This window comes from Prosopis cineraria, unplaced genomic scaffold, assembly GCF_029017545.1.
Source record: "Prosopis cineraria cultivar Desert tree isolate PC_DT_omini unplaced genomic scaffold, ASM2901754v1 PC8, whole genome shotgun sequence".
NCBI classification, from domain to species: Eukaryota; Viridiplantae; Streptophyta; class Magnoliopsida; order Fabales; family Fabaceae; genus Prosopis; species Prosopis cineraria.
The window spans coordinates 29,712,962-29,728,503 of NW_026555339.1; the positions used below are offsets into that span (position 1 = coordinate 29,712,962).

General features: G+C 30.7%; 1 pseudogene; it reads left to right on the forward strand.

Annotated features, from left to right (window-relative positions):
• Window positions 1–1,041, forward strand: LOC129317524 (uncharacterized mitochondrial protein AtMg00810-like; annotated as a pseudogene).
• The last annotated feature ends 14,501 nt before the right edge of the window (window positions 1,042–15,542 follow it).

Consider the following 15,542-nt stretch of genomic DNA (forward strand, 5'->3'; position numbering starts at 1 on the left):
ATGAATCAATTGAATTTTTCTTATAGTCCTCACGACTCGGCTCTTTTTGTTCGCTCTACTGCTCGTGGTATTGTTTTGTTACTACTATATGTTGATGACATGATTATCACAAACAGTGATGATATAGGAGTTCAGGAGCTCAAAACATACTTGAGCCAGCAATTTGAAATGAAGGATCTTAGCAAATTGAACTATTTTCTTGGGATCAAGGTCCACTATAGGAGTGATGGTATATCTCTTTCTCAAGTCAAGTATGCTACCGAGTTGATATCCCGAGCTCACCTTTCTGATGAGGAGGTTGAAACTACTCCTACTGAACCAAATGTTCACTATATTTCCACTGATGGCACCTTGTTGGATAATCTCACCTGTTACTACCAACTGGTTGGGGGCCTCATCTATCTTGCCGTCACGCGACTTGATATTACTTATGCAGTTCATGTTGTTAGCCAGTTTATGTCTGAGCCTCGCACAACTCATTATGCAGCAGTTCTTCGGATCATTCGGTATATCAGAGGCACTTTGTATCACAGGCTTCACTTCTCTGCTAGCTCCTTTCTTGCACTACGAGCTTACTCTAATGCCGATTGGGGTGGTGATTGTGATGATCAACGATCTACGATAGGTTTTTGTATCTTCCTCGGTCATTCCCTTATCTCTTGGCGAAGTAAGAAGCAGACATTAACCTCTCGCTCTAGTGTTGAATCAGAATATCGTGCACTAGCAGACACTACTGCTGAGATACTTTGGGTTCGTTGATTACTTGATGAGTTGGGAGCATCTCAGAGCTCCTTCACAGACATTTATTGTGATAGTCAAGCTGCAATTAAGATTGTTCACAATGATGTATTTCATGAGTGGACCAAACACATTGAGATTGACTGTCACTTTACTCGACAGCATGTTGTTCGGGGCACCATTCGACTTGTTCCAATTCGAACCAAGTATCAGCCAGCGGACTTGTTTACAAAGTCTTTTCATCCAGGTCGCTTTCAGTTTCTAGTAGACAAACTCAAGTTGCTTTCTGTGAAGCCCTCTTGAGTTTAGGGGGGATGTTATCTAAAATATTCTTCAAAAGAAGCAAAAATCACTAACTGAAAAAAGGAAAAACTTAAGCTTATAATACACACATACATGGACATTTAGCAATAGAGGAGGAAGGATGATGAGATCAAAGTTCACACACTCACCATCGACAGCCCCAGAGCAAAGGAGGAAAGGTAATGAGCTGCAATATTTCTCCTTCATCGTGGCATATGACGAGAGTGGAAAAGGAACAGACGGACAACGGTTAGGAGGAGAGAAAGAACAAAGAACGATGGCTAGGAGGAGAGAAGGAGTGAAGAAAGATGATGAGGAGGAGAGAAGGCCGAGAATGCGTGAAGATCTCATAATTTCTTAATCTCAACCCCAGTTAATTATTTCACCACACACTTCCACATATAGGTTAAAATTCACAAAATCACCACAATTTTTCACATTTCACAACTTAAACATGCATGCAATCCCTATGACAACTCATATACACAATATTCACATTAAATAATTCAATACACAAATTCAAGAATTTTCATGGTGAAGACACCACTATGCTGGTCTAGACTCTTTCCCTTTGCCTTAATCACTACTTTGTCCTATAAAATGTAACTACGGGGTGAGATAATAATCTCAGTAACAAAATAACTCCTTACTATTGACTATCACATACAACCATAAGCAAATATAGCAAATAATATACAATTAAACATAGCATATAATATATGTTTCACTTTAAATCTCATTAATAAATATCATTTCACCACTTTTAAAATTATATTCACCATAATTCACTGCTTTTCACCACTTTTCTAACATATAGCATAATCACTACCAACCGAACCTCCAAATTTCCCTAACTTGAAACCGTAGGATTGCCTTAAACTAATATACATTCTAATTAGTCCTGAGCTCACCTTTAATGGTAGAATCACCTGGCCAAAAGTGTTATATCTCACTTTTAGACTATTGTTTCCCTCAATATACACAATGAGGTGTTATTAACTTCAACACTGTATCATATCAATACTAAAGAGTCCAAATCTCCAACACCGCACTTCAATAGATAATCTCTAAAACCACATTTCAATAGGTACTAAGGAGATATAATTCTCCCACACCGCACCCCATTAGGCACTAAGAAGAATAATGCCATATGATCTTTCTCTACATCTCCACACAAGTGAACTCTCACCCCTATAATCATACTTTTTGAAGATCATGCTTTCTGGACCAATTATAAGTTCCCAATCTCCATACACATATATACATATATAATACTATCACACGATTTCACTTGTTTGTTTGGGTCAAAGTTCATTTTCATGCAATAATCATACAATAACACAAAACACACTCAGTTTAAAACAGTTTCATGTACTAGATAGCATACTAACATATAATTACAATAAATAGTCAAATAAAGAAAGTTACTCGATTACTTCAACCCTTCTGTTAAAAGAAAGGTTATCAGTGGACTTTCAATTACCACTATAGCTCTCTACAAGCTTCTTCCTGCAACTTACTCATGAAATACTCTAATTTATACACAATTGGCACTATTAGCACTACTACAAAAAAAAAACTTTTTGGAGCACTTATTTTTTGCCTTTAGGAGTTCTTTAAAAACGCTCCTGTAGCTAGTACTCCCGTATGTGCAGGAGTGCTTTGTAAGCGCTCCCATAGGTGTGGCTTACAGGAGCGCTTCTAGAAAAAGCGCTCCCATAGGCATCTCGATGAAGAAGACAAATTGAGCTTGAGGGAGGCTAATGGGTCCCATATGCAGCTCAATTTAAAAAAAAAAATTATTCCCCTTAATCAGACCCATTTTTTAATAAATTCTAATAAATTTTATAATAAAATCATTGTTCAAAATAATATTAAGACAATTTAAACAATAAAAAGCAAAAATTTATTAAGGATTGTAAAATTATAAATCATTACAAATTAGTCAAAATTCAATCACTACTTGGAGTGATCCAATGTAAAATTTCAAAAGTTCCCCAAGCATAATAAATTTCATAAACACAGATGACTTCCCTTTTCACTTATACTCCTTCTATAGTGTTCTGTTCCTCTGTGAAACCACCAGAAATAAAATAAGTTCACAAAGGCAATTAAAAATCCAAACGTAAATATAACTTACAAGTTAATGTATTCATCATCAAATCAACATGAACACAAAAGAAAATTCTGGTGTGCCATTCCACAGAACGATAGTAATAGGCCTAAGATGGTTGTTCTTAATTGGCAAAACATTTGAAAAAGATTCTAGTTGCCAAGGCTGAAAACATAAAAATTCATATTAAAGGAAGGAAAGTTTATGAAAGACAGATAAATTCAAAGCACAAATAGAAAATTCCGATCATTTAAAAGACAATGCCAAAGCAATCAAGACATTAAAAACTAAATCTGACGACTCTTCCACAGGAAAATATTTGTTTTGCAACTAATCTTTATTTTCTTCTGTCCTTAATTAAACTAAGCGTTCTTTTTACCACCTACATAATATAAAGTTACAAATACCTGAGTATACTTACCCCATGTCAGAAACCTATTGAGGCGCCATGCCATAAAAATAGCTCCTAAAAAACCTCAAAGAAAATATTGGTCAATTCAATAACACAAGTCTCAGCAAACAAATGATATTCATAAAGCATACATGACAATCATCTGAGAACAAATTGAAATTTAAGGATTCTCATTGAAATTAATTTTTCTACAACACTAATAAATTAAATTTAGTATATACAAGCTAATTCTCTTTGAGAACAAATTCAGTATATAGAGAATGAAGATAATAGTTTTAAACGAACCCACTTTGATTTTGTAGTTACTGACTCACCAACCATAATGTTTCATTCTAAAAATTTGATTTGACATCCAAATTTCTTGTTGAATGAACTGTTGAATCAAAGCCGTCAATTTAGAAAGATGCTTATCAAGGTTTACATAATCTGTAAGTGAAGAAAATACACAGATAAATAACTGTCATGACGTACTTCTTTAGCCCCTGTACATGAGTTAAACCCATAGGTAAAGAGAAAAAGGAATAGATGAAGTCATGTAGTGTCAGAACAAGTTATAAGAAGAAGCCACATATATTACTTTATATTCATAATTCCCAAAAAATTTTGATAAATAATTATCTCCTCTGAGTTAAACACCCACTAATACTTATCCTTCTAGCCAGGTTTAAGGGAATAGCAAAATAAAATACCCGATCAGTCAAAGAGATGAATCTATTAAGTGGAATTAAGCTAGCATACCCTTAAGAAAGAGGATATATTTGGCTTACTGTTGAACATTCAGTTGTTGAGTTGTTAGGAGGGACATAATCCATAGAAGAAGATGCTCGACAGAAAACTCTACTCCATACTTGAACAAGAAAATATCAAACAAAACTAAGCTAAAATTCCATAAATCTTTGGACGAAGCTGTCAATAAATTAAATCTACTTCGGTTGTGAGCCTATCATTGAAATCATTACCCGCTTGTAGCTAGCATGTGCAACCGAAAGAGTACACATAAGGGTAGAAGGAGAACGATCAACAGCAGCACAAGAGATCGACGGCGACTCCACGATAGGGAAACGAACGGTGACTCAGCTTCTCATCAGACGACGGCTCCTACTTGGCGAATGGTGCTCCATGCTCGACGGTACCCACATCTGGTTTTACAGATCTAGAACGGCACTTCGTGTTTGAGGCACAACAGCCGAGATCAACGGTGGAACAGCTATGGGCTCAATACAGTGGTTCCCGTGGCTTCCGGTCTGCAGCGCTAGAGAAGATGCGTTCATGGGGTTTGGGGCTGGCTAGAGGTGAGAGCAAAGGAGAAGAAGAGATATCGTGAGGCCAAGGGCTAGGGGATCTCGCTCGAACAAATCAAACCTTTTAGATTCTTGTTTTTTTATTTTTGTGGTTCCAGAGCGCTTTGAAACCACGCCCCTTCAGGAGCGCTCCACGTGGAGCACTGCAGATTGAGTATTTTTTAAAAAAATTATTAACATTTAGAATTATAATGATCTTTTTATTAAATAATTAATATATTGATAATAAAATAAGTTAAAATAATTAAAAATAAATAACATAGTATTTTGAATAATAATATAATTAAACATTAAATTTATGAAACAACTATTAATTAATTGGCTACAAAACAAAAGTACAATAATAAATAAAATTATCATATAGTATTTTTAAAATTATTTTTATTAATTTCTAAATTAATTATATATTTAAAGTAATAATATAATAAATAATAAATTAATTAATAATGAAATCACTAATGAATTAAATTAAATTATTAAAAAATTATCATGACATATCACCCTTCTGGAGTGCTTATGCTTAGAGCACTTCGAAAGGCTATATAATATTTTAAATTTTTTTATTTTTCAATCTTTTGGAGTGTACTTTTTAAGGAAGCACTTTGAAAGACCTAACATTTTTGAGTGCTTTTTTTACAAGCGCTTCAGTATGTATTAGTCTTATTTGTCAAAGTGTTTTTTAAATTAACGCTCCGATATGGGCGCTCCAATAAGTATTTTTTGTAGTAATGTACTGAATTGATTCAATTGATTAAAAATACTTAATTGTGAATTAAAGCTAAGGCTATAACTAGCCATCCATTACTCTCCACTTAGTCTATCTAAGTTAATTATCACTCAATCATCACTTTACATCACTTTAAACGATTCCATTTCGCTTCTACACGATTTTCACTCCATTTTACCTTTTATTTAGGGCTAAATTGGGTTTAGAAGTTCAAAACTTTATCGTTCAATTATAAATCAGTCACAAAATTCTAATTTAACTCTTGAGATCCTTTTTATTAGTATAGGGTAAGAAACTAACTCCTAAAATTTTCTCGATTCAATTTCTCTATAATTCATACTAAAAGAAATTATAGTAGAATTGGAGGTAAAGATTATACGAAGATTACCTGATAAGTCACTAGTCGAAAATGCCTTCCAATGTCTCGAGAATGCTTGCCTTAACAAACCCTTGCTTCTTTTCTTCTCCTTTCACGTTTTTCTTTTCTTTCCTCTTTGCCGTTCCTAGCTGATCCACAACTTATTAAATCATTTTCTGTGTGGCACAGTGATAAAAATCCTCACTGCGCACACACACTTTTCCTTGAAATGCGATTCTTGCACCCATATCTATTCATTTAACATTCCAATGAGTCAAATTATCAAGCAATTATCCAAACTTTTAATCATTTACTAATTACTATTTACCCTTGATTAATAGTTAATCACAGGATTATAAAATCAGGATATTACACATCATTTATATATAAAGATATTGTGCATTAGTACATGAATAATATTATGGAAGAGGCTAATGGGAACAAATATAAGCATGCAATGTTTCAAGATTTACATTAAGAGACCTCGGGCTGGAATCCACCACCAAAATGCACTCTCCAAGTAGATGTAGATGCCTTCATCAGTAGAAAATAACATGGAGCATGCAGAGGAATTTTCAGGAATGAACACGGACACTGGATTTTGGGTTTTCAAAACTAGGAATTGGAGAAGCTTCAGTTACACAAGCGAAGCTTATTACCATCAGAACAGGCTTATAGATTAGTAAACACGAAGGGTACCAAAAAATTGAGTTATTTACAGACTCTTTAGAAGCATTGAATCTTATTTTGAGAGATTGTGGACCTTGTCACCCATTTAGAGATGTGGTCAGAGAGGTTAGAGAGCTCATTGATAGTGACTAGAATTGCTCTGTTCATCAAACACTAAGAGATTATATCGGATGTGCTGATTACTTAGCAAGAAATGCTCTGGCAGCTGGGAATGGAACCATCTAGTCATGTCCACGATTTTGTCTTCATTTGGTTTTGCTTGACAGTAATTTGTCACTAATTTATTTCAAACTTGTCTTGCCTTTAAAAAAAAAAAAGGAGGACTGCTCTGGCATTTTCACAATTTGCATCTCGCAATTTCATTTAAAAAAATTAAGAATTTAAACCTTATGATAATTTTTTTTTTGCCAAACCTTAGAATAAAATTAAAGGAAAAATGACCAAAAAAATATTTTTAAAATATGCAAATGACAATTAAATATCACAAAATATGATAATTATTATTTAGTCTCTAAGGATTTGTCTTTTATTTTGATTTTGACTAAATGACATATTTAACCTTAGTTATTATTATACAGAAAAGAAGTAGTCATTTTTATTCCATTTTAATCAATAGCCTAATCAAAGTAGTTATTTTCTAACATATAATAATTACTAATTTTAAGTAATTGCACTTAATTGATAAACAAATTAGTAGAAAGAAAGTAATTATTTTCAATTCCGTTTTATTCAATATCCTAACCAAAATAGTCCTTTCCCATGCATAATGGTCACTGAGATCAAATATGTTATTTTATCCATAGACACTAAATAATAATTCTCATATTTCGTGATACTTAATTATCATTATCATGTTTTGGGGGTATTTATTTGCTATCCTCCCAAAATTAAAAGTTTAAATGCTAGTGAAGATAATCTCATGTTAGATAAAATTGAAAATTTCATATCTAATTTTGCCAATTTAAATTTCAATTATTTTTATTTTAAAATGAATAAACTAAAATAAAAAAATAACATGTTAATTCATATCTAATTTTTGAATTTTATTATAATTAGACATATAATAGATATAACGGCCCCACAAAAAATGCAAAAAAAAGAAGTAATTATGCATGTTAGTGGAAATTTGACATGGAAAAGTAGGGAGGGACTTTATGCAGATTTAAAATAATAGAGGTGGCTCACATAATAATAGAGAGTTACTTTCTTTAACCCAAATTATAAAACAATTCTATTATACCAAAATATTAGATAATCTGATAAAAATAAAGATTCATCAATAATATTTTTTAATATTACCTTTTAAATGGATAGAGAATTAAAATAATTATAGATTTAAAATTATATAAAATGAAGGGCATAAACTTATATTTTTATTTTAAAAAAATAAATTTATAAAATGTTATTATTGAAATTTATTGATATATGTAATCGTATCTCAAATTATTTTAATTTGCATCAACTATGCTTCCCAAAGTTAAAAACAATTGAGAGCAAGCTTTGTAATAGATTGAAATACCTTTTTTCCATCTCAACACCTTCCGTGTTTCCAAAGGTGCGAGAATTGGAAATAGAAGAAGCCTGAAAGTTGGAGCAATTATTTACACGCAAACAGAATGATACAGAAAACATGGTCCTAAAAGATGTGCTCCCAAAGCTATGGACAGTAACACTCAAAAGTTTGCCAATGCTTTCTGCTATTTGTAATGGGATTAATTTCTAAACTGTTCGATTCCTTGAAGTTGTTGATTGTCCCAAATATCAAGGTGTGAATTTGAAAAAAGTCACTTCTCACAATCGGCAGTTTAAGACTATTAATATTTTATTGAAATTAATATAATATAAAAAATATCTGTTGCAGACATTACTTCTCAACTGTAAGAAACACCTTCAAATTTGGATTCAAAAAATCAAGCAAAAACAGAGAAGCAACGCTTTGTAAATTACAATAATGCTTAGATTGTGCTCTATATGTTATTAGACATATAATTATATGAATAATCAAATTTTTACTTTTGATCACTCAGATCTAAATGTGCTGAAATTAGTAAGTTTAAATTTCAATCTTAATAAACTAACAATTTTTTATCTTCTCTTTTGCTACTCCTTCCATCTTTATATATAAGATATTTTTAACTGATGAATCTTGCATATTAATAAAAATTTATTATTTAATTGGAAACACAAAACCATAACCATTTTTCAAGTTTGCCCCTAATAATGTTACCATTAATATCACGGTAAAGCACATAATTAATATCTCTTCCCCTCTTTAAAATAATAATTAGCGAAAAATTATCTAAATTATTAAAAAATATCATGACACCTCTTATATTTAGAAATGAAACAAGCTTTTTGAAAAAACCCTATATGTAGGGATATAGAGAGTAATGAATCAAACTCTTTCAAAAGCATATTTTACACATCTAATTTGTTTATTGCCTGTGATGGTTGAAAAAATTCTTTGAAAGAAATGAAAATTAAAAATTATTGAAAAGGCTTGCATCTCTTTTACCTACATACTTGCATAGAGATTTAATTCAATAGTTCATATATATTATGAAAAATGATAATAAAATTTCTTTAAATTATATAAATGACAATTTAATTTCTTGAAATGTCATAATTCCACTAAAGACCCTAGGGACTTTTCTGTTATTAATGAATTTATGTAAATGATCAAATTATCATTGTTGAAAATAAAACGATTCATAAATTTTGTTTGAATAGTCATAACTTTTCTTTTTATATTCGTAACGATGCAATAATAAATTACAACTTGTATTGTTTAACGTGCAAAGTTGTAATTTATTGTTGCATTGTTGCAAATATAAGAAAAAAAATTATGGCTATTCAAACAAAACTTGTGAATCGTTTTATTTTCAACAAGGGCAATTTAGTCATTGATATAAATTTATTAATGACAAAAAAGTTTCTAAGGACTTAAATAGAACTATAGCATTTCAAAAGACCTGATCGTTATTTATATATTTCAGAGAGATTTTATTGTTATTTTCCTTATATATTATTCAATGCAAGAAAAGGAAGCTAATTTTATTAGAAGATGTGGAATAGAACAATGATTTTAGTAGTGCTTATTAATTATGGAATCTAGAAAAGAAGGCATTCTATTGAAGGTACCAAACAGAACAAAGGAATATGCCACATGAATTGGACTATTTTTGTTTTCTATCATTAATATGTACTATGAAAGGTTTTAACTGAAATGTTTAATTAATTCATTCTAAGATTTAAGTTAATTATTGAAGATTTGGTAAAAAAAAAAAAACAATACTTGTAATATGTAAGACATGTTGTTGAGTTGAATGTTCTAAACTTATGTGCACATACAAAATCTAGCAAAAATTAATCCATGGATAAAATGTATCTTTTTGATATTGTAGATTAGGGAAGAAACATTGATGGAAGTGCAAGCCAAAGATCCTATAGAGAAACATGCAATAGAAACTTTAGCAGTTGAATCACAATTGAGAAGGACATCTGTACATGTAAATTTATAAATCATTGAAGTAATTTCAACATGATAAGAAGTTCCATCTCAAATTAGTCAAAATGATTTTCTGCTAATTATTTAATATTCCCAATAGGAGTTTGACGATGAACGTAAAACAAGCAATTCAACTACGTAACTCCAACGTGAGGATCTTGTAGAAACAAAATCCACCATTAATGCTTCCATTAAAATCAATATACCATTTGATGATGATTTATTTTATAGCATAGAAGACTATTTATTTTTAAGTATAATCAATTAAAGTTGTGATATCTTGTTACTATTATGTGTTGTTCAGATTATGGATCCCATAATACGGGAAAAAGTTCAAGAAGGTCCTATCTCAGAGGATGTAATGCTAGCAACTATGGTAGCTGAGTTGGTTACAAGAAACTCATCTTAAGAATTAATCACTCCTCTCCAAAAAGAAATCTCATCTTTTGCAAAACATGTATCTTTTTCTCTATTCATTGCTTCTTTTAGGATTTGATGCTGTTGGAATCAAGAAGAAAAACAGTCAAAGAAAAGATGATTGTTGTATACTTGAACTCTTCACAAAATATTAAAGGATCTAAGAATTCTAATTAAACAACTTGATACTTACATATCTTTTGGTAATTTCACAGAATGTTGCTGAAATCTTTCCAGAAGACACTTCAAATAAGAAAACTAGAATGGTTGCTAGCTCAGTTCCTGATGAAGAAACAAAGAAGGATATTAGCAGAGTAGTTAATCCTGATCCTGCTTCAAAGTTACTGGCAACAACTCCATCTTCTTTTCTGGTGATCAAAATGAATCTCTTACCTCTTTATATACATATATATATATATATATATATATATAAGATACGCTAGACTAACTCTTTTATACATATTTATATTTGGTATATAATACTTGATCCATTAACAATCAAGGAGTGAACAAAATTTAGTTAATTAAATCAATTGATGAAGTTACTTTATTAAACAAATACTATCATTAATGATTTATTCCGAGTCTAGAAACAATGAAAGAAGTTGCAGGAATAGCTACGGCTTCATCGTCAAAAGTGATCAAAATGACATCTCCAAGCTCCTTTATCTCTTATATGAAAATGATGCAAAAATAGTTGTACATGTTATTTGTCAAAACTTGTTAATGACTTGATCATAGGCAATAGCTTCTATATGCCCTTTGTTGTTTACTCAGGTTTAGAAATAGAGAAAAGAAGCTGTTAGAATACTCCTTGCGTAAGAGTTATCCAATTTCAATTAAAAAAAAAATACTGCTCATCACTTGAATTTGAATGTGTTGGACTTAGTGAACTTCAAGTTCAATTTCTAAAATTTAACTTTGTTCCTTTTCTTTTTTTTTTTTGAATCCTCTCTTTTACTACCAACAAATATTCTAGACAAGATATCCTGTTGGACCTTTATTTTTGCCATTTATAGGTTTCACTGTTGACTGAAAAGGACTTGCATAGCGGACGGAGAAAATATCTACAACTTAATGAAGTTATCTTAGTGAACTAATTAGCTAGGTCATTTAGTGTGACTTAGAATTATGAAGAAACATAGAAGGAAGTTGGCAAAGAGTTAGCTTGAAATTAGATCAAACTTTGAGGATCAAAAATGCTAACTCTTTTTTATGTCTGTGTATAAAAAAGAGGCCATTTACCTGCAACAATTGCACCTGATTTTGAGGTGAAATTTTTGTGTTCTTGCCTTGACTTGTTTTCAAGAGACCATTGACATATGCAAACATTGTGTGAAGAAGAATTGATTAATTAGAGAATAAAGAGATAAATTACATTCCATGAATTCATGAACTTGTTTGATTGAACAAATTTTATCATATTTATGTTACCCAGAGCTCAGAAACAGGGAAAGAAGCTGTTGGAGTGGACCTTACTTCAGGGTTATCAGCGGCTACAACTTCATCAGATTCAGAGGTACCAAAATTGCAACACCCTGATTTTAAATATAATTAATTAATATTTGATTGATGTTGTAATTACCCTAAAAAAATTCTCCCAATTTATAGTTTATTTAAATTAGTTTTATGGCAAAATATAAGTGGCGACTTAGTGAAACTTATGCTACTAACTTATTTGAAGGACTAAAGTTTGAATTCTTTTGAGTGATAGGTTAAATTTTATTTAGTTTAAAAATTTGACAAAATTACCAAAGTGCCCATATCTTTTATGTTATTAGGAGAAAGTGATGTGCCTCTTTTGTAATTTTTGTGATTTCCTAATGATTCAAGCTTTTATTCTCTTCTCTCTTGGTCGAACCACACGAAAAAAAAAGAAAAAAAATTTCCCTCTGTTCTTCAAAAACTCTAGAACCAGCGAGTATGAGAGGGAGATTCAGATAGCAACTCCTTCGATCTTCCCTCTTCTTCTTCCTCTTTCATTGAAACCAAGGCTAGTGACCGTAAGCTTCTTCTTCCTTCCCTCTCTGGCTCGTGTTTGGTCTATTTAAGAACTAGAGAAATTTATGTTCAAGAGCTTTGAACACTCGATCCAGTCATCTCTACCCTCCACCATTTAGCTCGCCATTGACGAGAGCAGGAGCTCTGCTCACCGCTGCTGTAACGTCTATTGAGAACCACTACATTGAGGTGTAGATCGCAAGACCAAGGTTCCCTTATTCAGCGTCTAAGCTCCTTCCCATTCTCTTTTGTGATATTGGTGATTTAAGATGAGAAACTTCAGTTATTTGCTTCCTTGTTGTTGCGTGTATACCATTTTGGGTTGAGATTGTGAATTTTCCTCCACTTTTCAGCAAACTATGAGTAATGTGCAAGGTTGGAAATTTAATTTTTCTTGAGTATTAAAAATTTATATTTACTAAAGGATTTAAATTGGAGAGCTGGATTATTTCAATTATAAATGTTAGAAAATTTGAGAAATGAAATTTGAAAAAAAGGAAGTTTGGAATTTGTCAAAGGACTCATGTTTATAAGGTGTTTGATAAATTACCCTAGGAGAGTCTTGCTTGATTTTTTATGTTTCTAAAGTTTCATTAATTATTGTGAGAAGTATATTTAATTTGGGTGTTATTAATTCATGAATTTAACTTGTAGGTTGCAAATCAAAAGAATTGAATTATGAATTTGCATGTAACTATTTAAATTTTTGTGGATAGTATGGTTATTTATAATTATTGGATAAAAGATGAAAGGTTAGAAAATTTAATTTGTATGGTTGGAAATAATGTACCTAAAATGTTTGATGTAAAGCCTAAGAAAATTTTATTTCGAGCAAATAGATTGGTATGGCTAAAGCATTATGTAGGAAATTAGTGACTTGAATGGTAATATTTGAATATCGTTATTTGTAAATCTAATTGGGTTTTTGTAAAGGAGTTTATTTAAGAAGTTATTGGGGTTTTATTTGAGTTTTTGATTATTGAGAGTAACAAAATTTAAAGGTTATAAAGTGCATTATCATTTTAGAAGTTATACTTGGATGCTTGGAAATGGTTGGACAATAAAATTAAAGTTTTCGTGTTTTATTGAATGGTTTGAAATGTTTAACATTAAATGTTAGGTAAAAAGCCTAAGAAGAAATCTTTATGGGTGAATTGTGTTCTTAAAACTTCAAAATTATTATTGTTAACTTTAGTTGAGTGGGTTCTCTCAAAATGGGATCTTGTTAGTTTAAAAAATAAAGTCCATTAAAATATTATTATATATTATAGGATGTTTGGAAGAAGGGAAACTGTCATAAGAAGTTTGGAGCTTTAAGAATACTATATGTAAGTGGATAGCGTCCCAACTGATATTTCAATAAAATTTTCTTTATTAAAATATTACATTTTTATGCAAATTCTTTTTACAACAACAATGTAATTATGAGATATTTTTTTAATTAAATTACTTTATTTTGTGAAATTATGTTACCAGAATTGATTATTATAGTCAATCAATAAATACAAATTTGAATTCTAATTATGGAATTTCATTTTGAAAATTATTAAATTGCTACGGAAAAATGATTCATGCGAGTTTGACATTGAAAATGAAAATTTTATTTTGAAAGTGATGATTTTCTCACATGTTTAAAAATAAATTTGAAGGAGACTTTATATAAAACACTGATTGCTAACAGCAATTTCGTTAACCCTTGGCGAGCCATAATCAATAACTAGCTAGTTTGATTTTCATGAGCTTTGTTCTCATATTTGTTATTCGTGGGTCTTGTACCTGCGTTTGTTTTTGTGGTTTCAAGCTGCATTTGGTTAGCATTACTCTTATGGACTGTAGGTTCACATTTGTTTCGTGGCTTCAGTTACGTTTAGTTACTTACCCTCGTAGGCTGTGTGTCTACGTTTGTTTTCGTGACATAAGTCGCGTTTGGTTAATTATCCTCATGTACTATGTGTTCACGTTTGTAAATTGTTCTGATAAGTTCCTATAATTATGAATTCAATTATTTGATGATTTATATTCCATTGGTTTTTATTTAGTAATTTGCATATAAAAAAATTATTTTATTTATGTGCTTTCTTGAAATCAAGTAATATTATCATTTGTTATGATAATTCAATAATTTGAGATTTTATTTGAAATTTTTTATAGACCCATTTTATTATGAAGTTTATTAAACTTTTATAGAAATTATTGCCTTTTTAACGTACATAACTATTTCAAACTTTTCATTTTATTTATGTTCTATTGTTTATTGTTGGGATGTTATTTAGTAAAAAATTATTTTTGGTCTCAGATACTTTAGTTGACATCGATCCTCCTGTTGATCCATAAGAACTCATAGATGTGCAGGTGAAGAATTGATCGAAGTTTTTCTTTTTATGTAACTATAAATGCTTATGTATTTTATTTTTGAAGAAGTCTAGTTAGGTGCTCCACATATGTTATATCTAGGGCTTTTATCTTGGCATATATGTTGTATGTTCGTTGGAAGAGCTAAGCTCCTGATTGACATGATATTCTGTGAATATTTTTGTCTTGTAGAGTTTCGGAAGATCCTATTTACAAGCGAGGTTTTGTCGAAATTTTTACAAAATTTTTAAACTTTATTATAATGACCAATATAAAAAATGTTAAAATTTCAATATAAATTTGATTACATTTTAGAAATGAAATGAGTTTAAAATTAAAGGCTTACAGAAATGTGTTATATGGTTCACATTCTGTATCAGTTATCCTCTATTCTTAGGGCGTGACAAATGTATAGAAATTAAAACTAAAAATTTAATCTTGAAGTGAGTGAGAGCCACAAAGCTTTTCTTTCCATTTAATGAATATTACAAAATATAAGAAGAAAAAGTTTTATTAAATATTACATATATTGTTACTAAATTTCATAAAAATTTTACAATTGCTTTCTTCAATAATTGAACTCTTGATGTAACTATCCTTGTATGATATACACATAATCCAA